This window comes from Coregonus clupeaformis, chromosome 36 (genome assembly GCF_020615455.1).
Source record: "Coregonus clupeaformis isolate EN_2021a chromosome 36, ASM2061545v1, whole genome shotgun sequence".
Lineage (NCBI taxonomy): Eukaryota > Metazoa > Chordata > Actinopteri > Salmoniformes > Salmonidae > Coregonus > Coregonus clupeaformis.
In genome coordinates, this window is record NC_059227.1 from 41,621,336 (window position 1) to 41,646,954 (window position 25,619).

Consider the following 25,619-nt stretch of genomic DNA (forward strand, 5'->3'; position numbering starts at 1 on the left):
TTATAATTTATGCAGCATATTCCATAGGTTTTTAAGGCGTCACAGTGCTAAGGTTGCTGCTGATACATATTAACAGACGGTCCTATATGATTTCTCCACTTAATATTTATATTTTAGTTTACAAAGTAGCCAGTGAAAGTAGAACGATTTGGTTTAAGGATATTTGAGAAGAAATATATCGGTTGGACCCGTGACATTGGAGCAACAGAACAGAATGTTTTACAATTTGCATCTACTTGCTTACCAATCATTCTATCAAAAATCACAGACTCTCCCACTCTCCTGCACACATCATACCAAGGTACAGTGGTGTACTGTATACCTCTCATTACACAACACACAGGTAACTGACAAAATAAAGGAAACACCGAAAGTGTTTAATAGGTGCGTATGGGACCATGACCAGAACAGCTTCAATGCACCTTGGCATAGATTCTACAAGTGTTTGGAACTCTATTGGAAGGATTGCAACACCATTCTTTCCAGAGAAATTCCATCATTTGGTGTTTTGTTGACGGTGGTGGAAAACGTTTATGTTCATCAAAACGTTAGTGACCAATCGGGGCATTGTATCCTATTTGGGAATAGCCATGGTAGCCAAAAAATAATATAATAATTTAGCAACGTTATAAAGTGACTTACAGTATGCGTGTATTACATTTCTTTTTTTTTTTGTGTATGGGTGGTCCTCGGGATCAAAACTCACTACCTTGGCGTATATAAGCGCGTGGTCTACCAGCTGAAAGCTACAGAGGACCACATCATACCAAGGCTGCCTAGCATTTTTATAATGACCCTAAGTATGATGGGATGTTAATTTGTTATTATAGGAACACAAAACGGGGGGGGATGGCAGGGGATGACGTGGTGATGTGTGACTGTGTGGACTGTGACTTCCATGCTGGCATGCTGAGGTCTGTGGAGAGCTGCTCTGGTGTGGGAGAGGAAGTGAGTGGTGGGGTCTAGGGAGTTTAGGGGAGAACATTGATAGGTGGTGAGCTTTTCTAGTGGTTACTGGTATTTAGAGCTTTTTGTAGTTACTGGTATGCAGTGTGGCGGTCTGCCTGGCTAGTGTTGCCGGGCATGTTGTTGGGATGACAGTGCTTGCTCTCAATGCAGAGACACCATCAGGGGGTAGTACAAACATGCATATCAGAGGAACACACACACAGACACACACACACACGCATCACTCTCATCTCCAGTCATGCATAATATTTGTCATGTATTTATTTATCTATGTATTGTGTGCGTGGTTTTGAGGCAGAGTGTTGCCATGGAAACAGTAACCCAGAAAAAAGAGAGAGAGGCAGAGAGAGAGAGAGGCAGAGAGAGAGAGAGGCAGAGAGAGACAGAGGCAGAGAGAGTAGAAGAGGGAAGATTTTGAGTACTGAAGAAACACTTGTGTTTTCACACACACATACACACACACACACACACTCTTCCCACACACACTGGCACATACATATCCGACAGCTAGAAAACAGAGAGATACCACTAACATGAAACGGAAGCACATTGAAAGGGGTTGCAAGTATTGAAGTGATAGTTAGGGAGAACAAGTAAAGAGCTGTCCTGTCTGCCGCCTCACTGCAGTCGGATAGTAGCCATGCTCTACTGTATTAAATTATGAATATTACTTACTATTTATGGATTATATTTACAATAGGATTATTCTACTCTATATTCTCTACTGGATTATGTATTCCTACTCTAATTTCATTCTACTGTATTCTATTCTACTCTACTCTATTCTACTGTATTCTATTCTACTCTACTCTATTCTACTGTATTCTATTTGATCCTATTTTCACTGCACAGATATCGCCACTCTACCCTGTGTGTGGGAATAAGAGCCTTATTAACCTGAATCTCTGTTCCTATCCAGGTACCTGATGAACGTAACGTTTGAGGGCTGGAACCTGTCCTTCCAGTGAGGATGGCTACAGATGCATCCCAAACTAGTCATCATCCACTGGACAAGATGAGGCAGTGGGACAATGCTGGTGAGGCTTCGGGGTTTGTATGTGTGTGGTGGTGTGTGTGTGTGTGTGTGTGTGTGTTTGTTGGTGTGTGTGTATGTGTGGGTGGTGTGTGTTGGTTTGTGTGTGTGTTGGGGGTTGTGTTAGTTTATATTTGTATTTTAATGCCTCACTGTGTGTTTAATTACTCACTCATTATTCTATCTCTTCAGCCTCTAATCGCCTCTGGTAATCTATATTCTGTCCTCTGATCAGAGCGAGCAAGGTGACTCCCCCCCCCTCTCCCTCCCTCTGCTCCCTCTCACTCTCATGTTTAATTTTTTGACTTCAGCTGGACCACTTTCTGGATTTGAAGAGTGCAGGCTTCACCCTCCGCCTCACACTGAATAGTTTGAAGCTTCAGTAGTATCCTGTCCAGTCTACACACACTGTGAGTTGACTGTAACCCCTCCCTCTCTGTTGGAGGAGAGGTAGTAGCCCAGTCAGTCGCTGCAGCCTGCCAACTTCCTCTCTGGAGTGTGTGTGTGTGTTAGGCATGTGTGTGAGCGTATGGGTTGAGGGAGGGCGCATGCGCGCACATGCTCAACCTTGTCCATCTCACATCTTGACAGGCCCAATTAGTTGATCATCCATATCCATTTACACCCCACGCCCATTCCCTGAAATAAGTGCCCGTTAGCTGCTGTTGGAGTAGAGGGCAAAAGACAGAGTCTTAGGTATGATTTGTGGCAGCAGTGATGGTGAAAATTGAGTAAATGATGGTGCTAATTCAGCGTGGGGATTGGAGGGTCCTCCAGGGATTGAGTTGGACATGGTCAGGAGTGCTTTCATTTGCATACGAATTACTCTCCTCCCTCTACGTGCCCCCCCCTCGTAATCACCCTTTCCCCTTCCTCTGCCGTCCTTCACGTTAACCTTTCTCCTACCCAGTGCGCTCGGTCCAGTTCGGGGCTTTGCCAGCCGCTGCTGAGGGATAGAGCAATCTACAGTTGTTGAAATTGTTTTTTTCTGTTGTGTTTTACTAATCAATCAAACACTCACTCACACTACGTCCTCCACTGTTTTGGTGTTTGAGTGTTATCATGACATGTTTAAGGTAAATCTCAATATTGTGTAACGAAGATAGGAAAATAATAAGAAATGAAAATAAGTACTTTTAATTAAATGAATTTTTAAGGGGACATTCATAACATGTAACCAATATTGGCAAAAAGTCAAATGAAACATCAATCTGTAAACAGAACAGCATAGATTGGAGTCAGGTGGGGGAAGTGGGAATGGCTCCTGTCATGAAGAAAGGTACGCTTTGAATTATCAGGGGCAGAGAGCCGGAGGACGACCACCTTCCATCGTGACGCTGGAGGAGGCTCGTTCCCGCCATCGTGGAAGGACGTTGAACCCCTCAGTGGCACCTGTATGAGGAACACTGTACCTGCAGGAGACAGCGCTCCAAACAATGTGAGGGGAAAACTCTCCACAACACTGCTCTAATGCCACATACAATGTCTATAACACAATGCATATCTTTAACACTACTGTAAGTGTATAATACCACAGAAATTCCTTCACAATTCCACAACAATGTATTTAACAATAATATAAAGTATTGATGTAAAGCAGTGTCAAGTCTATAATTTTAAGATGTATAATAATTCTAGTTATGCCCCTTATATTGTCCCACAATCACAATATAAGCTAAGACAAACCCCATTCTTACAGTAATGAATGCGCGCCTTAGTATCTCTACATCTGTTCTGAGTGATTAAGCCTCAACTGTGTGGGTACCTGTCCTGTGTCCAATATGTCCCCCCTCCACCTCTGTCTCACTTGCCGTGGCAACATGGCATGATGATGATCCAAATCCAGGCTAGGGGGTAGGAAGAGCTCTGTTAAAGTCTATAGAAAGCAGAACGCTTTAAGATGCTGATAATGTTCCTCGTAATCTCTGTCTAAACATAGGTTCAGCAGGAAAATAATTCTGCGCCTACAGCTGTATGAATGCCCAGTGTTAATAGGGCTATTGTGTCCCTATCACCTTTTAAACTTTTTTAGTTGCCTCAATCTGTCTATTCCTGTTGCACTTTCTCTACTATATCTCCCCCCCCCCTATTCATTGTTTTCTCTCTTCCTTTCCTCCATTTTATGGTACCCTAATTCTCTGCATGCTTTTCTCCTTATGCGCCTCTCCCGCTCCCCCCCCCCTCTCCCTCTCCTCTCTCTCTCTCTCTCTCTCAGGAATAAAACCGTAGACTCGGGATCTATATCAAGCGCTGCTGTAAGGGTTTTGCACCGACATCCCGGAAGAAGATCGCCAAGCACGCCAAGTTCACCTATGACCCCTACTTGTGACCAACGGAAAACACGGCAAGAAGATCAACGGCACCTGGAACGGATGGTGGGAGAGGTGGGCCTCAGGAGTGGAGTAGTGTGTGTATGATAGTGACATGGGGTTAGCTACTGTGTAGTCTGTTGTTTATCAGTCTGCAGGTATCAATCTGTTATGTTTGTCTGCCAGTGGTTTGTCTGTGTCTGTGTCGTATCTGTGTCAGTGGCTATCCCAACAGGCATCATGCCCTCTGTTATAAACTTGGAGTACTGGAAGGCAAACTCATTCTGAGTGACTTACAGACAGACGTTCACTTCCATGTACCAGTATTAGATTGGGCAATAGCTAATGTAGTAGGTTAAGCACTTCACCAAGCTGGTAAAGAGCAGTCTACATGAAAGTCCAGTTTGTGTTATAAAGATGCCCCGTAATCGACATTGGTCCCAAGGTAAGGTTGTTGTCAGTTCTAATTTACAGCAGTAGCAATTGCACTGAGGCAGATAGTAGCGAAGTTTACAACTTTGTTCTAACTTCAGGAAAATTCTAGTGTTGCGCCTCACCTTTGTAACAGCCCAAAGGCTGTGGGTAAAAATAATAGAAATAGAAGGATGTTAGGTGAAAAACCCACTGTAAGACAGGACTAATCATTTTCCTAACAAATCACATTGACGTTATAATTCAGCCATTTAGCAGACCCCTTATTCAAAGCCACGTAGATTCAAATGGAGACTGGGCCTCCAAGGCCAGAACGGTCACCTGTTCTAAAGGGGTGTGGAATGTGGAGTAAAAGGGGCTAATGTACCATCCTTTAACACTAGAGAGAGGAATGTTAATGGAGTAGAGCATCCTTCCCATCCCAGCGCCGCTCAGCAGCGTCCTTCTCACACTGGCCCTCCGCCAGGCCGTGATCTCACACTCTTAATGACCCCTGATCTGCACACAAGACGATGGATCACATAGATGCCCTTGATTACAAATGCACCAGAGCTGTGAAAAAAAGAGCAAGAACTCAATGCAGGGGATAAAGTTGGTTCCTCTCCATTTTGTGCTGATAACGTGCTCGCTGGTGTCGGCATTGATGGAGTGAAGGCAGCTCACAACTCCTCATAATCCAAAAATATTTTAGGCAATACTCTTGATTACATGAGTTGGCTTAAACATCACAGACGTGAACACAGAACACACACGAAGAGTTGGTCATTCTCAGTACCACCCACATAGTACTTTCATAAGGAGAGAGAAAGCCGTGGGAGGGAGATGAGGGAGAATAAGAGAGAGAGAGGAAGTGGGGACACTGCTGGACAGACTCTGCCCCCCTGGGGAGACACACATCACACGCACACACACACACTAAACAAACAAATCTTGGACAAACCTCCAGACCACAGGTAAAGGCAAAAGTTCACTCCCCCCTCCCCCTCCCCTCCCTCTGTCACACACACCTTATAACAGCATCTGTCCCACTCTACCCCAGGCTGTAGGGCCCAGGGTATTTAGAGCTAATATACTGTAGAGATAGAGGGGCATTAAGGGAGGGATGGAAAGCAGGAGGAGAGGAAGGAGGAGGAATGGAATGGGGTGGTATTTCAAGCTTAGACACTGAACAACCTCCCTCCCTCGTCTGTCTGTTCTGCCCCCCCCCCCCGCCTCTGTCCTCTCCTCCCTCCCTCACTGTGGAGCACAAGTCTACTTGAATGTTCTTGATGTGTAGAAACTGTCTCTCATTGACCTTCTTCTCTCTCACTCCCCCCCTCCCTACTGTTTCTCCCTCTCTACTCCCCCACCTCCCTCAGGTAGAGACGAAGAAGGCCCACAGGTGGCGGTGGGCCCCTCACCATCAACAAGGAGAGGTAGAGGTATTGACTCTCCCGGTGCCCTTATGAGAGATAGCGCCATGGTGTCCCGAGCAACGGACCGCCGTGCCCTCCTCGGTGAGTGTGACCCACAAACAGACTCCGCCAGACGCTGCCAACTTTACAATACAAATGTAGGAATAAGAGAATTATAATGTGGTAACTTTCGTGTTATTCCTCCGATATTTTATTCCTACCCCACCCTATCGCCTTCCCCTCCCCGCTCTATCCACTCATTTGTTTCGCTGCTGTACTCCTCATTTGCATATTTTTTCTCCCGCCCTCCCCCCCTTGGCCTTTCCTTTCTCAGAGCCTTTCAGTGCTGATGTGTGGGTGATGATGTTGTGATGCTGCTGAAGGTGTCGGCAATTGCTGTGTTTGTGTTTGAGTACCTCAGCCCTGTGGGCTAAACCGCGTGGCGATGGCAGAGGTGAGAGGGCTCCACACTGGCACGAACATCTCTCTCACAAATGCACACGCACATGCACACACACGCACATGCACATGCATATTTTTCTCTCTCCCCCTCTAACACACACACACACCTGTGGGGTGACCTTCCCCCCACATGGCTGCCAGTAAACCCTGACACCCCTCCGTCCTCCTTTACCTCTCAGAGCCGAGTGCAGATGAAGTCTTATTGATTTCAATGATGCCTCCTGGTTCTTTTTCAGTGTATTTTAATGCGGGCCCTGTGTTTTGCATGCATTTCCATATTTTCAGGAATACATGTCAGGCCTGGACAGGGATGGGACAAGTTTTTATTAGATCTCCCAGCCAAAAAGAAATAATAATATAAAATATAATATGCCATTTAGCAGACACTTTTATCCAAAGCGATAAGTAGAGTGCATAAATTGTGTATGGGTGGTCCCGGGATCGAACCCACTATTAGCGTTCAAGCGCCCGTGAGCTCTACCAGCTGAGCTACAGAGGACCAATGTCTCTCCATCCTATTCATGATGGGGCTATATTTAGAGACCATATTTTTTTAAATCTCTCTCATTTCATGTTCTGGAGAATAAGACCCTCTTCCATAAAGCGTAGGAGTGATGTTAGATACAGAGCCTTGGGAACAGTGTTTGTGCGAATTGGATAAATGTTGGATTCAACTAGTGATATCCTGGAGGCTATTAAGAACAGTAAATACAACTGATGTGCCAAAAAGTAATATGATGGATTCATTCTTGTGTGGTAGTGAGATAACCAGACAGAATATACAACAACAATAGGCATACTTAGTAGTGGACTAAAGTCTCATCTGCATACAACACACTTACCCAGGTGTATTAGAATGGCACAGCACCGTTGTCCTATCAGTTGTGTTCTCGCTTCCCTAGCCACATTGTGCTTTATGATCCTACAGTAACCACAACATATCTAAACACTGAGACACCTCCCTGAGACCATTCCTCATTGTGATCACTACCTGTCCTCCATCAGAGCCTGGAGGGCCCTCCTTCACCATCGGCAAGGCCATCTGGCTGCGGGGTTGGTTTTAAACAACCTGTCCCAGTGCAGAACCCCAAGGGTTGGACCAGTAAGATCATGGTGTCTGTGTGGGCCTTCGCTGTATCTTCCTGGCCTCCCACACTGCCAACCGGAGTAGATCCAGGAGGAGCATGGGGACCAGGGCTGGACTCAGCGACAAGAAGGTAAGGCCTGTCATTAAACTTATTAGTCCTTTACTTGTTTTTCTTACTATCTCTCCCCTCATTACCTCCATTACACTCTCTCTGTCCATCTTACCTTGATTCCCGATTTCTATCCCTGTCCTCTGCCCGCCACCACTTTCTCACGCCATCATTATTTCTATGCCTCTATCGCTCTTCAACACCCCTTATCTTATCTCTCTCTCCCCCGCCCCCCCTCTTTCCTCCCTCTCCTCTTCTCCCCTCTCTCTCTCTCTCCCCCTCTCATTCCCCCCAGTCCAGAGACCCAAGAATTCCCGCCCGTTTGGGAGCCAACGCAGCAGGAAAGGAACATCAAGAACAACACAAGGAGATGAGATAATGACTCAAGTTCCACCAGAAGAACGTGGACGAGGCCCATGGCTGAAGACTGGGTGAGCAGGGGGAACGGGACTAGTCTGGGAGAGGAGGGGGAACGGGGCCTTAGTCTGGGAGAGGAGGGGGAACGGGACCTTAGTCTGGGAGAGGAGGGGGAACGGGGCCTTAGTCTGGGTGAATGGGGGAACATGGTGTCCCCCTATTGCTGACCAGGGTTTTGGTCAATTCCATGTCAATTCAGTATCCCCCGCAACCCTGTTGCAGTCTTTCACTTACTTTATTATGTAATGTATTCTATTTCCTTTTAGTACTTAGTTGTAATTCTCCTGTTTCTCATTAAAAGCTCTTATTCATTTACCAGCACAAGAGTGTTACCATTATACAGTACGTGATAACTGTAGCCCTTGGCAAAGCAGGCATAAGTAATCCTTATCACAATATAAGGGCTACTGAACAGGTTATTGGGATGAGTAGTTACAGTGTAAAGCTAGGCAGAAGTAATATGTAAATTCATTAGTAAACTGATGCCTTATCTACGACGCAGCAGTGCTGAACACATGGCCGGGAGGGGACGAGGGCTGTAAGCTGGTGACATCGGCAGTGGGAAGGTGTTTGCTCACGGGTAGGATCGCATCCAGAAGGAATCTGGCTGGAAGAGACACGTGGATGGCCAGTCCTTCAGCTCTTGGAGATGGTGAGAGCGACGCTCAGTTAGAATTCACACAGAATATTTCAGCTAGGGAGTGGACATTACTGAGGGTTTTAACGGTGTGCTTTGATGGAAAACAGCCAAGTTTGGAGAGAAATGCAATAAAACTAGAAAATTGGGAAATTATTGAGAGAGTGCTGTGTAATGTTTCCCCATGGAATTGTATACTTGGATATTGACAACTGGCTAAAATATAAACAAAATTGTATGTAGATATTGTGCATAATATGGCTGTGTCCAACCTTGAATGAGCACAGTCATACTGCATTAAAAGCCATATAGAAGTAGTTTTTTTCTGCAGCTTGTCTGTGCTGGAGCCAGTTTATTTGGGTGTGTTCAGCCTGTCTTGAGGATCTGGACCAAGGGCCCTCCAGGCCCCACCTATAGTGTCTAGTTAGAGGTGCAGTATAGCTGCTGGTGATTTTACACTCTGTGGACAAGGGGGTGTGTGAATGTGGGTAGCCCTAGAAGACGTGTGTGTAGGTCTTGTTTCTGTGTTTGTAGAATGTACAGGGTATATGACCTGATATAAGCTTTGGATAAGGAGTGTGTTTTTGTATTAGGGATGGGAAAGAAGTATTGTGTGTGTAGGAATAGTAAACAGTTTTTGTATATTTTCTGTGTGTGTAGGTGTGAATATGGGTATCATTGGGCGGCTGTGTAATCCAGCCAAAGCTTAGCAAGTGGCCCTCAAGCACATTGACACGCCCCAACATTCACCCCTCTCAGTGTGGCCTAGTTTGAGAAAGCGATTCACGCGAGAGACCAGGGGCCTGTGAAGGTGCAGACGGCGGCTGGTTTGACGATGAAGCTCCCAGACAGTACTTAAAGCAGAGGAGGATGCCTAGGGCCCCAGGGGAGCTGTGGTCTCACAGACGTCACTGAGCCCCATATCACACCAGTCGCCTTAGTGAAGGAGCCATGCAGGCGCAGCAGGCAGTGGACCTGAATTCGATCATCTGTGTGTGTGTGTGTGTGTGTGTTGATGCTCAGGGGCCAGTGGTCCCATGCGAGAGCCCTGCTGATGTGCACAGCCATCTGAATGTATGCTTAATTAAGTAACGCCAGTCCTGCCAGGAAGTGCAGAACTAACTGCTGTGATGTTACACAAGGTGACACAAAGAGAAGATAAGACTCGGGAATGGTGGAACGTGGAACACACAATCAGAGACAATATTTCCATATAACATGGCACACATGGGTTATTTGCTGAATCTGGAAGTGTGCGTATGAATAAAAAAGCTGAGATGTATTTATTAAAATGCCACCAAAGACTTGCATGCATTAGCCTTTAATTGTTGTCCTCTACAGTTTTAGGAATCATTTTCAGACCTATATTCTCAAGTGTCTTTCCCTACCCCTCGTCCCTGTACCTTTTCTCTGCTCACTTTGCATATCTCCCCCTCCAATATATATCCCCGCTACATAGTCCTCCCTTCTCCACACCCTTCCCCACTCCCCCCTTTCTCTCCCTCCACCCCTCCCTCCCTCTCTATAGTCCCCACTCCTCCCTCCATCCGCCGTCCCCACTCTCCCCCCCCCCCCCTGTCCCCCACTCTTCCTTGACTCCCCCTCCATCCTGTCCCTCTCTCCAGGTGACAGCGGGAGGAGTAGAGGCATGTGGCTAACGGGGATCTGCCACCAGAGAAGAACGAGGTGATGAGCAGCAGCTGGATGTGGACAACATGGGGGCCTTCTACATGCTGGGGGCGGCCATGGCTCTGTGCATCACCTTCATCGACGAGCATGCCTTCTACTGGCAACCGCGCTTCTGCTTCATGGGCTACTGCACGGGCAAGCCAGGCTTCGTTCTCCATCACAGGGTGAGCCAGGCCACCCAGACACCCATAGTAACTGGTCTACACACACTCATACATGGCGTTTTCACTAAGGCTTTTTCCTGTGGTGATGTGATTGCATCAGCAACCTTTGGATCATTTTAGAGTTAGACTACATAACCCACATATAACACGTAAAAAAATGAGAGCGCTTTATTCCTGAAAAGGTAGTCCATAAGGAAACCTGGTAAGTAGAAGTTATAGGCACCGTTGGCAGAAATACGGGTAGTATGTCCCAGTGGACAACCAATGCCAAACTCTGAGTTTAGTTTGAACACAGACAGCTTTCTTATTTTGTTTTGATGCTAATGCCGTTTCACATCCGGGGTAAATATATACAAAATGTTGAGCCAAAATCAATTGTTTACTCGGCCCAGAGAAATGAGGGTAGATTAGGTTATTTGGGAGCAAAGTACGAGGTATTTGATTTATGTTCAATTGTTTTGACATGGCTCCAGTGTAATTCACCAAGGTGAAACGCTTGGGGTAACCACTTGGCTCATTTACTACAGTGCGACACACACCATTGTTATTTGAAAACAGACAGAGGAAAAGAGTAGTTTGTTTAATATTGCTAGTTGATATTTTTGTTTAGTGTTATAGTGTAATGTTAGTTGTGTGTTGTGTGTTGTTTGGGTGTGGTCATGACAGTGGTTAGTAATTGTTGATGATTATACATTAGCATTTGTATGAGGGACGAGAGTGAGGAAAATGATGTATGATTTGTGTGAGGTTCCATTATGACATGTATTCATGATATTATTTCCTAGTTGTTGTGACTGTAGAAATATCTGGATGTGACCCTTGAATACAGTTACTCTTAGAAAGAACTGTTCCAGAAAGGTTATTTGGCCATCCCCATAGGAGAACCCTTTTAGTTCCAGGTAGAACTCTCTTGGGTCTATGTAGAACCATGGAAATGGTTCTGTATGGAACTCAAAAAGGTCTAGCTGGAACCAAGAAGGGTTTTAAAGGGTTATCTATGGGGACACCAAGAATCCTTTTAGGTTCTATATAGCACCTTTTTTCTAAAGTGTAGAAAGGATTCAGTGCTCCAAAATATTAGAGGAAACAACACAATATTTGTTTAGTAGTACATCGCAGACAAGATTTAAGGGATAATTAAACAACAATGAGGGAAATTATAGTTTATTATCTTTTCACAATCCTGGAGTATGGCTTCACATTGGTTCATTCTCATTTAGTTTTATATTTTCCATTGACGCCCTTTCCCTGTGCCACTGGATTGATTCTGTTTTTAATTACAGCATAATCCAATAAACTTTATTATTATTACCGCAATTAAAAAGTAGCCGTAAGAATGAGAAATTCACGCCGATCGGAGTCACGTGTCAAGCCCTTGTTGGTTACAGTTGCGCTGGGGAAAAAAATAAGCAGGGCTATTAGCAAAGTATTCCTCTAACTGCAACACTATAACTAATTCACTAACTAATTAATTAATTGATTTTAAGAAACCGCCTAATGACTTTAGCTAGGAGTTTAGATGAGTATGTAATGTATTAAGCTTAATCGGGTGTTAAATGATCACATTGTAGTATTATTTGCATAAATACACAAAACAGAAGGGAGAGAATTTTAAACACATGTAAGTAACAGTTATAGATTTTAGGTGCCTCCATGACTTTACATTTCTAACCCTCAGGCCAGAGCTATTACCATTCACACATCCCTGCCCAAGATAATCAGAGACAGTCTGTGAATGTTTATTTACGTGGGCATGTGGAGTATCTCAGTTGAATATGAAGCACCATAAAACGATGCTAAGGATTTGTTGTTTTGTTTATTTTTCTGCAAACAGTCAAATGGAGCACACATGATATGTCATCTAACATTGCCAAGGGTGAGGGTTGAGTAAACACAAGGAAGCATGTACAGAGAATATGGGAGAATAGAGGGGTGGGGGTAAAATCACTGTGGAAGCAAGCCAGGAAAAGAAAGCCATATTACAACCTATGTGTTGTGATAATTGCATTGTTTGCTCTATAACCTGTTAGTTCATATGCCTTGACACTTGATATATAGGATGGCAGAGACAATAAGAAGACACAGTGGCAGCATAAATTCAACCACACCTTTTTCATCACAAAACCGAGAGCAACTCTGTGGTAAAGTACAAAGCATATTGCATGTAACAAACAGTTACATGACCTACAGCATGGAAAGAATATTTCCGACATTTTTTGGACTATAAACAACTGTTGATTTAGAACCACGAGAGTTACCACAAGTACAATGAAAACAGATGCTCCACTATTAAGCACCATTTCAACTTAACATTTCAACATATAAATCAATGCTTATTAATACAGTGACAACTAAAATATAACAAAAACAATTTAGTCAATGGTTCTGATGTGTGTGTGCGGTGTTGGGCAAGTAGAAAAACATGACTCACCCTACTGTAGAAAACCCCAATATCCCCTATGTTGACGAAACAGTCTATGACTTGTCATACAGTACACGCTTTTATGCTTGCCCTAGCCTAACTTCCTTTCATGGGCAACGTAGCTAGTTAACATTAGCCTCCTACATTAGCTACATATTGAACTTATCCCCCCCATTTCAGGGGCACAATGTATGAATGTATGATTGGATCAGAATCTGTTATAATCATTGGCCAGAATGGAGAATTAAGTAAAACCACAAGTCAAATTCCACTCATATAGCTAATTTTAGGAAAGGGACAATTTTAGCTAGCTAGCTGGGTTCCCTTGAACTTTTTTTTTGTGCGCCTAGGACCATTCACAGTCGAGTATCAGTTTAGCTCAACGCTGATTGGCTATTATTCTATACGTTTTTTTTTTATCAAGGGAGGCAAAATGTCTCGCTGGCTTCCTTGCATTAGTGCTAGGGGGCAACAATGTCACACCTTTATGACCAGACAGCATCAAATGCTGTAGATGGTACACATACAGAGACAGAGGGGTGTGTTTGTGTCAGATGGTCTGATGAGATATATTAGCCTCTTGCGAATGAAGGACAATTATGAAAACACAGAGAGAAAAAAAAATTATTTTATCTTTTTTTCTTGGTAAATATTTGGGGAAGTGGTTCCCTTGGCATCAATGATTACACGCCACTGGGGAGAATAGTGGTATGGAGGCTCAGTGGCCTCATCAAGATGGAGAATGGAGGGACATGATGAAACAAAGAGGAGAAGGAGGAGAAGAGAGATACAGTACACAGAGACAACCAATGAAGTAACAGTTAAAAGGGGGAGATGTCAAACGTGATGAAAGAGTTGACAAGGAACAAGGTTGGATATGGTTGTTATGGGCATCAAGGCGAGAGAGAGGACAGATTACATGAAAATTACCTGTTAAGGAATCTGACCCCAGCAGTATTGATAGGACACCTTTGATTAATGGGGCCAAAGGGTCATTACCGCTGTATTTCTGAGACAAAAAAAAATAAAAAATATTGGGTAGATTGATTTGATCACTCATCCATCTGTCACACCGGTTAGAATCCATCCATTTGTATTTGAATATCAGATATAATACAGGATGGAAATAGCACGGTTTGTCTTTCTGTCATGTTAGTGCCAGTGTTTCCTGGCCTCATCTCTTCTGGAGTTTTATGTTATTGGTTGGAGGTCCACAGGTCAATGCCGGGGGTATGATTAACTGCCAGGGTATTGTTCAGCTGAATTTTAATCACATTGATTGAAGGTATTGAGCTGAGACCCACAGGGCTTTACTGCATCTCTGTCATTATCAATCATCTCCCCATCCCCCCCTCTCTCCTATTTTCATGCTCTCCTTAAAACAAAAATAAAATGTAGATATATTAATTAGTCATGTGTGAATCTATATTTATTATTTTATCACTTAATGGAGAAACAACAAACAAGGAGTAAATCCAGAGGTACTAGAAGTGAAACTCTTTATATTTCGTTTAGGTATTATGTGTAGAGTATGTTAACAGTTGCATAGGCTATGTACATGGCTTTTGTTATTTAACAATCTCTGTTTACTCTCATTCTCCTCATTACTCTTAGCAGCCCATTTTTTGTTCTCTTTATTTGCCTCTGACTCTCTACCCTCTCTAATGCCGCTTAACCACCCTCTCACTCACAGATCTACAGCTGCATCCACGGGGTTAGATCGAGGAGAAGAGGGTCAGCTGACCATGGTCACCATGAACAACACCCAATCAACATTGCGCCCCTCCGAACCGCGCAAGAACATGGCCCCGTCCGGGGTCAACGGCTCGCCTCACAGGCCGACTTTATCCGAGAGTGCCCTTAAATCTCTGAGCACCGGCGCAGCCTGGCAGGTCACTCGATGCAAGCCTCCGATACATGGGAGGATAACATGTTAGCGATACATCAAGAGGTGGAGAGGATTGGAACCTCCACCTGAAGGAAGCAACCTGTACCAGGACCACTACCTGCACCACCACGGAGGCTCTGGCCTGGGGCTCAGGGCCCGCCCTCGAACAGACCCCACAGCCTGGGAAGCAACAGCTCTCTGAAGGGGATGTTTGATGTGACAGTCTAGGGGGAGGAGGGCACCCACTTCACCACCCAGCCACGCCTGCCCGACCCACAGGAACATGAGTAAGTTTGACCTGATTGCAGTCAGGAGCTCGCCCTCCGGGCCAGAGCCCTCAAATCAGGACTGTCAGACCTGTACGGAAAGTCTCCTAAGGGAGGGGCCTCCAGTAGGTTAATCCCCGGGCATGACAGGTACTGTGGGGGAGGGGGAGAGAAGATGACGGAAACATCCGCTGAGACGCCAGACATTCACTACACGTACCTACGGGAATCTGGAGGGCAATGCTAAGAAGCGTAAGAAGTATCGAGACAGCCTGGAAAAGAGGCCCGGAATCGAGACGAGAGCTGGATGAGATTGAGCTGGGCTACCGAGAAAGCTTACCACACAGCTAACCACTACCACGATGCCCTCCCCGCCCCTACTGCCCCCCGAACGAAGAGAGGAGGAGGGGGGAAAGCAGGGAGCACATCCTACCTGTTGTGACAAAGAGAGTGTGAGGGAATTTGGACCAGTTTCCCCAAAGATGGTGTCCCCAAGGGAAATGTGGATTGACAGATGGTTGAGGGGGGGGTGGAGGGGGGGGGGAACTGAAGTTTGGTGTAGTGGATGACTTGAAACAAAGTAAACCCAAGAAATAGAGTTAAGAGTGGGGGAGGCACAGGGGTGGGGTTGGCAGGCGGCGACTGGGAGGCGGAACTGCCGTGCCAGCTGGAGGAGGGGGCAAGAGATGTCGAGGCATGGCAGCGGGGCAGGGGAGAGGGGAGGCGGGCACGGTGGAGGGGTTGTGGATCCTCAGGGGGTGGAGGGAACAGCGCAAGCTCTGCCACCTGCATGCGTACGAGGGCTGCAAAAAGACAGGCAACCGTACGACATCAGGAGGACAACAACCAATGGAACAGATGGGGGGTGGGAAAGGGGAGGATGGGGGGGGTTAGGTGGAGGCGCCCCAGCCTCAAACTCACCCAGCGAGGAAGTCTCCGGCGAACCCTCCGAGGCAACACCAGATACCCGGAGACACAGAAAGAGGAGGCAGTCGAGTCAGTGGGATAAGGGGGGATCTAGGAGGGGGCGAGCATGGGTGGTGCAGGAATGGGCGGGATGTTGCCTCCTCCCAGAAGTGTTAGTTAAAAGAGAAGGAGGCTACGTGGAGGGATGGTAGGCCTGCCCACATATTTGAGAGGCATGGAGGCTCGGAGAGGGGAGGAGACAGAGACCCCAGAGCAGGTGGTGAGAGGGAAAGAAGAGGGCGCCGTCGGGCTTGTTCCGAGGTGGCGAGGGTTCACGCCAGTGGGGGAGAGGGAATGAGGGACAGAGAAAGAGCCATGATGGAGGGGGGAGGAGGAACCTACTCCTTATCCAAATCTCTCTACCCAGATAGGGTAACAAAACCCCTTTATCCCAACCTTCGAGAGATGACAGTGTATGCATGGCGCCAAACAATATACATCAAAAAGAACAGCAGCAGCAGCAGATGCCCCCAAAAACAGCCAATGAGGGCTCATGGGCGTGAGCTGCCAGCGACTGCCACTGCGGGGTCATGTCAATGTGGACCCCAGGTTCCCTATGGAGCGGGTCTGGGAGGGAACCTCCACGGCTCAGCGGGGGTGGGGCCAACACACCGAATGGAGCAAAGGTACGAGAAACTCTCCATATAGAGTAGAGTGTGAGAGAGGAGACTGGGTGGGGAGGCAGGAGGGAGGGAGGGATGGCATGGCATTAGTGTGGGAAGTCAGGGATGATGAGGCTCCACTGTCCACATTGCAACCGCAACACTTTTAACAAGGAAGGAGAACAGTAGGGAAGAGAAGATGAATGACAGAATGGTGAAAAGGTTAAATGGAAAAGAGCAGGGTGAGTTAGAAGGAAAGATGGGGAATTCATGCCCGTTATTTTGTTACAAAACAATAAATTCAAGAGGTGACACGGGTAGGGTTATGTTAACCCTAGTACTATTTGGCTGTTGCCATCAACACACTCTCAAAAAAGAATAAAAAGGGAACCTCGAATGTGATATTGCAAGTTTGAGCAAATGGCTTACAGAGTAACCTACAGAGTGATTATGAAAAGGGAAGGGAGGAGAAGTGAAGTGTCCATCTGGTCAAGTGTTATTAGAGAAAGGAGATGTTGTCATGACTCATATTTATGATAGCTTGACACCGAAAATGAGTTTGTGGAAGACGATGGCGTGTTTAACCCGACTAATCTCCGCTTTGCCTCTACACTTAGAAAAAAAAGTAAGATGGCTGTCCCATAGGAGAACCTTTTGTTCCAGGTAGAACCTTTTTTGTTCCAGGTAGAACCCTTTTGGGTTCCATTTAGAACCCTCTGTAGAAAGGGTTCTACATGGAACCCCAAAGGGTCTACCTGGAACCAAAAGGGTTCTACCTGCAACCAAAAATGATTCTTCAAAGGGTTATTTTATGGGGACAGCCGAAGAACCCTTTAAGGTTATAGATAGCACCTCAAGTAATTCTTCTGCTCCCTTACACCCAAACAACCATCTTTGACTTTGTTTGCTATGATAATTAAATCATAAATGAAAATAGAGTATTCTTACTGAAATAACAGGGTAAAACAACAATAATGTTATTAAATTGTGATTAACAAAAGTGATATTAGTATTAAGTATAATAATACTGCTTATGACATTAAGTTTGTTTTATGTTTTTGATATTTCAATACTGTTTAATATTTGTTGTTATTTTTTGTCTGCCCCACTGGCAGGAAGCTTGTTATCTAATTCAACTAACAAGCCTGAAGGACTGAGTGAAAAGTATTAGGTCTTTGTTTTTGTTTTAATGATATACAGTTATGCTAATTCATTAATTTGCTGTTTTTAAAATTGTTACGAAGGATCTGAAACATAATTTGCACAGTACTGAAAGTTTTTGAGTTTAAGAGATTTCACACCTGTTTCTGAACTTTGTTGGTCAACAACCGTGAAAGACATGTCTTGTATAAAGCAGATGGCTGAAGATATTGACTGAAGGACGTGCCTTAAAGGACTCCAAATGATGTGTACCCTAGAGAGCTGAGCAAGGGTGGTGTAACGGCATGATACATAATGAACAAGGTGTTAAGATGTGTACAAACCGCTTGTCTTGAAGGGAAAACCTTCTACTGAAACCAAGTCATTATTTACAGATGTGAGACTGAGATATGTGGTGTGTTTCAAGACAATAACATGTTTGATAATTACATTAATTAATGTGGATATTATTACACAGACATTACAATAATCAGAAGTGCTTCATAAACCTGTCACAATCCATACTAAAGAACACCACACATACTGTCAAACTGCTGTGCCTCATTAACAAGCATTTGATCACCCGATTCAGGTTCTTAGAAAAACAGCAGCCTCCAAGGCTCACTTTTACCACACCCCTTATTAGTAAAACCGTATGCGTCACTCTCTGAAGTTAGGAAGGTCTATACAGGCTTATGAGACACATTGAAGAAGCATTGTGAATGCAGTTTGACTTCACGTCAGTCAGAGTGTTTAATGGATTAAAGGCGTATGCTCTGTATTTCTAAATTTAACTCAAATCCTCTTAAAAGATGTTGTTGCCCAATGAAGATGGTAATGGTATTGATTAAAGCCTGAACGTAAGTCGTGAGGATGTCTCTAAAAGGGACATTCCTCCTCAGACTGAGGCAGTTAGATGGAGGATATCTTGAGAATGCTCACGCTGTATGCTTTGACAGATGTTGACAGTACTTTTAGCCCAAGTCCTCTATATTGCACCCCTCCCCGGGTTCAGACTTTCAGAAATACATGCCTTATCATATGAAACTGACTGATGATACAAGCTATTGTACAGCATACGAGCCTATCAGTTATTTAAAGGTTTGTCTTCAATTAGTATGAAGTGTCATGAGTTCAAGGGCTGCAGGAAATTGTGTTTCAGTGTTGAATGGAGATTGAAGGTGCTGAGGGAGTAGATTGCACAGAGTCATTCCTACTTCCAATATGATCAAACTGCACCTCTGTAATATGGAGGTGGAAGATGGAAGGGAAATGATTGAGTGATAACAGCTGTTTTCCTAGACCTGCTGATAATCTATTCATTTATTCAGGACACACTTCTCTCTCCATAACATTAAGATGAAACCCATCAAGTTAGCCTTAAATCAAACTGATTCAACACCCCCCATGAATTACTTCATAAATGGATGGGTATCTTTGGACTTTTAAATGCACATGTTTTGGATGGTCGGCCAATATCAGAACGTTTGAAGAAGCAATGGAAAAGAGGAGGAAGAAATAAGAGAGCGAGAGGAGAAAGAAAGAAAATTGAGTTATTATCAATCAATGTCAGCATTAGTATGTTATCTTTTTTTCCCCTGTAAATATATTTAAAAACTATTTTCCCTTTGTACAGTAGGCAGACAGTCAGGATGTAACTTTCAATATGTTTTACAACAATTTAAGAAATAAACAAAATGGTAATAAAAACATAAAAATACAAAATACAAAAACAAAAATATGCAAAATATAGTTAAGACATATATTACTAATAATGATAAATGATATGATTGAACCTTTTATTTGCTTTAAATCTCATGTTTACTTAATTATGATAGTTCACCAATAAATATTATTATTATTTTAAGGATATGCTTTTGCTTATTTTCACTAAAGTGTTGGAAATTGAGGATAATTTACTCTAGGTGTAGACGTTTGGTGATAAGGGGGAAAGTTTAGTTTACTGAGTCTTTTAAGTTTCCCTTGAATTGTGTTAGATTCTCTTTTAAGATAGTCTACTCTTCATGCTTTACGGGAAACCCACAATTATCTCTACATTTATGTAATACAGTATTACATGTATACATACCAGTAGATGGCTTTTGCATATAGAGACAGTATATTGTGATCCTTCATTTAAGCAATCCTCATTAATTAAGTAATTGACTACAAGATAATTTGTGTTATGTTGCCCTTTATTCAACTGGGATCTGATGCCGATTGCACTGGTGTTGATGGAGAATACACCACGCAGGACTGGCTCCTCCTCCTCATTCTGTGTATCTCTAATAAGGATAATACTGATATCTTCAGTGATACGTGTCAGTAGCACTGGGCACAACACAATGGACATTTCCCAGTGTTGCTCTCATAACAGAGGATGTGGGTGCAGATGTGGGCAAAAATGAAGTGGTTAGCTTCATCACATTAAAGAATCCATCTGAAATGGAAATGCATTTTTGCAACTCTTCTAGAAATGTTTCTAATCCATGTCACCTAAACATCATGTGCAGATGGTTAGAAATTAAGGGTGAATCAAGTAATTCAAGGCAATGAGTTGATATCATTATGTTAATTTGGGTTCTTGTCAGATAAAAAATGATATACTTTGTGATTTATTTATCCTTGATCAAATCTCCACGTGTGTCAAACTTTTTGGTATGCATGTGTGAGAAGATATATATGTTGTCTATGCCATTTTTGATTTATCTGCTATTTTTTGTCCAAGCATTATTGCTTTCAATAACTTTCAATCAGTTTATTTTCCAACTTTTGGGGAGAAATCATTTTAGCTTGAAATGTATCATTCAAATGCATTAATGTCTAGAGGGTTTTTTCTGAAAATTGAAATCATGAAAATGTTTTCACTGCACTCTGTTTGGGTCTGCATATTTTTTATGGAACTCTTCATATTGATTTTACTCATCGCAATAAACTGCATGATCCTTGGAGTACTTGTGTTGGAATCTACTGATGTGTGTTGATTAGTCTTGAATGGAAGAATCCCTTTAAATGTAGACCTACATTGTGATAAGGATGGCCAGGAACTCTTCTTGAAAATGGCACACTGGTCTTAACTGGTTTTAGCACTGATTGGACAGGAGAGAACACATTGATACTGCTTTAAACAGGCTGTCATACCCTTTACCACAGCTACTCTATGGCCAGCAAGTGCAGTAAGTGAGAAACAGCAAGCAGTGTTTATTTTCCCAAGGCCTTTTGGTCCCAGTCACACTCTGTGCACAAGCATGTCAGTACACATACACATTTGTTTAAATGCAATGACACATCAGCCAAAGCAAGGAAATGCTCTGCCATGGTTGTGGACTGTAAAACAGCCCAATACTGTTTGGTGGATACTTCAGCTTGAACACATTGTTCTAATATGATAACATCGCTACATCTACAGCCATGGTTTATTCCTGCATTTCAAAGTGGAATAAACAACACTGGTTTTATTGTGTTTTTACCATTATATTTTACCTATTGATGAAAAGGACTTACAGTTTTTTAACTATTTAATTTGTATAACAATATAAACTTTGATAGTAATAGTATTGCAATTATTACATTGATAACACATTGATTGGTTACAGACCTATTCTCACTTGTGTGTTTTGGACAAATTAAAGAAAAAGTATACCTTATGAATATTGATGGTTTTTTTTGCGAGGATTAACATTGGCAACTTTATGCATTGTTTGTTGTGCTCTCTCATTTATTGTAGATCGAATGAAAGTGGTGCACTGATTGTGCTTTTGATGCACTGAGTATGCTTGAATGGTTGATCGGTTGTGGGCACGTGTTTATTTGAGCATTAACATGTTCAACGGTTAGATTTTCTTTTGTCTTCAGATTAAGATACATAACATGAGAAATGTTATAGTAATGTGGGTAACATTGGTTAAGGGGTTATTGCAAAATGTATTTTATAAAAATATTCATTGCTCACTATTGAGAGTGTGTACAGACAGCCTGCGTTTTAGGCAAGGTTTGTGATCTTTCTTTACCTAAACTGCATATCCTGATTGAATTTGAAATGTAACATGAATAGTATCAACTGTATACATATTATTGTAGGCCATTATTTTCTTATTTTGTGGCCCTTTCTTCAAAATGTTACACCACTTTTACACCATTATACAAACAGAAAATTATATAAAAATAAAGAATTGTACAGATTGTGTAAATATGAATATTGGAGAAAACATTTAAACTCATTCCTTCATTTTTTAAAAAAATGGAAATGATTAAATTAACCACAATAAAGTCATTGGAAATTTGCACAAAAAAATCATCATGGTACCTCTAATAAGGATAATACTGATATCTTCAATGATAAGTGCTAAAATATGACTTATTTCTCTTTGTACATGATGAACAAAAATTACGTGTTGAGTATTAATTAAAAAAATGCCAAGCTCTCACAAATTTGGGGATGAGTCTTCCTTTCTGTCCTTGTGTGCTCTGTATCCCTCACGCTCTTTCTTTCTCTCCTCCTGTCATTTTGAAGATTTGTCATCTCCCTGAACCCCCTCAATCTTTCGTTTTCCATTTCCCTGATATATTTATGTTCCAGTAAAAGTTCCCCCTTGCTTCCTGCTTGTGTATGTCTCTCACGTTCAATCGCTTTTACTGGCAAGACATACTGAGTCTGTCTGCCCACTCTACTGGACAGGGCAGCAGTCTCCCTGTCTCCCTTACACTCCATTCTCTCACTGTCTCCTCCTCCTCCCTCTCCTCTTCTTCTCCCTCTCTCTCTGTCTGGGAGCTCAGCTTGGCAGGGGTGGAGGGAGCTAGGGACCGTGGGTGAGAGGTGGCGGCCCAGGAAGCAGGGCCATATGGTACCTTGAGTGGCAGGGGCGGCTGGGTTTCCACAGAGGCCCACTGCTGGCCCTCCACAGCACCTTACAGACCACATCACCACAGTCCAGGTCCAGGGCTCCGGTCACTCCTGTGCTCCCCAGATCTAGTAGTCTGTGACCGGGTCTGGTACCCTGCGCTCCTCCATTTGAATACATTTAAATACCACATGGTGCCCTTACTTTCTGCAAGAGTCAAACAGTCCTCCATGGTGTGAGCCCAGAGAATCTATAGCTAGGTTACCGTGCTCAATTCACATGAGGGAGATTGTCTCCCATGCTTTAACCTCAAGATGTCATTTTGCCCGGGCCCAGTAGGACCAATGGAGTAAACCTAAACAGTCTGTCAGGGACATTATTCTATTATACTATGGTTAGGAAATAGTTGTGGGAATGAACATGGGGAGACCTACACTCTTAGAAAAAGGTGCTGTCTAGAACCTAAAAGGTTTCTTCGACTGTCCCCATAGGAGAACCCTTGAAGAACCCTTTTGGTTCCAGGTAGAACCATTTTAGTTCCAGGTAGAACCTTTTTGAGTTCCATGTAGAACCCTTTCTACATAGAACCCAAAAGAGTTCTAGCTGGAACCAAAAAGGTTATCTTATGGGGACAGCCGAATAACTCTTGGAACCCTTTTTTCTAAGAGTGTAGCATACTGGCAAAAGCAAAAGCAAAAGCACATGCCTGTGAATGTACACCTTACTCATGGTTCTCAGCATCTCTGTCCCTCTGTCTGTCAGTTTACACATCCCTCCATATTTGATCAGACCTCCAACCACCATGACACTCATCTTCCCATGTATCATCTTCCTCTAGCATGTCTCTCTCTCCCCTCTTAGAAATCTTTCAGTCAAGTTGGAAAGCAAGACTTATAAAATGATTGATAGCGGGGGCGAGGCATGAGAAAAAAAGGCGCAAGAGAATAGCAGGACTTTGAAGCACGAGATGTCTGGGAAGCAGAGGTGACGGGGAGAAAGGTAGAGGGGAGGAGAGTGAGGGGGAGAGTTTAGAGAGAGAGGTTAATATAGGAGAGGGAACACAGAGGTAGACAGGCTGGGAGGCCAGGGCAGATGCCAATGATCCAGTCAGAGCAAATCCCCATTCAGGGCTTGTTTGAAGGCCAAGCTTTCAGGGACTCTAATTTAACCCCATTTAACTGGCAAAGCTCTCTCTTCCCCTCTCTCTTGCCCTCTTTCACCCTCTCTCGCTCTCTCTTTCCCTCTCTCTTTTCTTTCTTTCTCTCGCTCCTTATCGCTTCCCCCCTCCCCCTCTCTCTCTCTCTCTCTCTCTCTCTCCAAGCCCCCATATATTGTGTGTCATCTTGAGTTATTAGGATGGAGGGGGGGTAATAAAATGGAGGGAGACCTGTGAGTGATGGATGAGAGTCCACTGGATATGGAGAATGAGAGGAGCGTGAGAAAGGGTAAGAGAAAAAAGAAATGGGAAGAGAGGTCAGGAGGACAGATGACAGCAACTCCACTGTTAGCTTATCCTGTAAACACATGTCGGTCTCAGACTCTCTTTATTAATATAGAATATGCCTTTTTTTCTTCCTCCCCCAATACGTGTTGCCCTATTTTCTCTGTCTCTCAATGCCTGTCCTCGCTTCCGCTACATCTCACCCCCACAATCCCAGAATGCACTACAATACAAGTACCTACTTTTTAACAATTAACTGTTACCTAGCAACAGTGTGAGTGAAAGAGGTACAGGGAGGAAGGTTTTAGGCAGTGAAGAGAAGTAATGCTTTATATTACTGTTAAAACCATTTTCTCATACAGTAAAATATAAAACATACATGTATTATATGAATTAAGAGAACGGAATTTGCTCAATTTAGTACATGAGCATTGGGCAAAATGGCAGATGTTTTGAGGTTGCTTACATCACACATACTGTATACTATATACACCCACACAAGCACTTAACACTGGATAGGAACTGGGAGAGAATTTGGCTGGATGATGCTCCAGGACAGGTGATGCAGTGTCTATACATAGTGTGTACCTCCTAAGATAGTGAAGACTGCGGAGTAGGCATTGAGGAGCTGTCCCCAGTGCTGTGAGGGCCAAAAGGCATCCAGACACAACTGCAGAGACAGCAGCACACAGCTGATACACAGCAGCCCAACATACATGAGCTCCATCGACACTGACAACCACAACATTCCTGCAGGGAGAGAGAGGATCGATACACACACACACATACACACGCACTAAATGCAGACACACATACACAGAGAAAGGAGTCAGACAAAGATAACAGTTGGGTGTGTAAAATACTGTTACAGACGTCTGTTTTACTGGTAATACAGAGAGAAGAATGAAACAAATTCACCCTTAAGTTATGACTGTTGCTATGACAGTTAATCCTTTACAACATATTTGTTGATATTTGCAAAACAGTTGTCTGCTCAGAGCAGAGGGCGAGTCAAGGTGGGATATACAGTAGATAGCAGTAGATGCATGTAGACGTAATAGATTTGATGATAGATTAGGTATAGGCTGTCATAACAGTTTATAGATGTCATAACAGTTTATGGTTATGATAACATGAGTAAATAGGGTTGAAGATGTAGTATTGTGGTGAGAAAGAGAGAGAGAGCGGGATGGGATGCGGAGAGCGAGTAACAGATGGAGTGAAAGGACATTAACAAGTGATAGAACACTGGGAGGGTGAAAGACAGAAGGTGAAAGGAAGCGCTTGGGAAAAAGGGTTAAGGAGGAGAGGGGGAATTAAATGGTTGCGCGGCAACGAGCCAGCTTTCCAT

At 43.7% G+C, this 25,619-nt stretch overlaps 1 pseudogene; it reads left to right on the plus strand.

Moving 5' to 3' along the window:
* The first annotated feature begins 849 nt into the window (after positions 1-849).
* Positions 850-15,720, plus strand: LOC123482707 (annotated as a pseudogene).
* Positions 15,721-25,619: the final 9,899 nt, after the last annotated feature.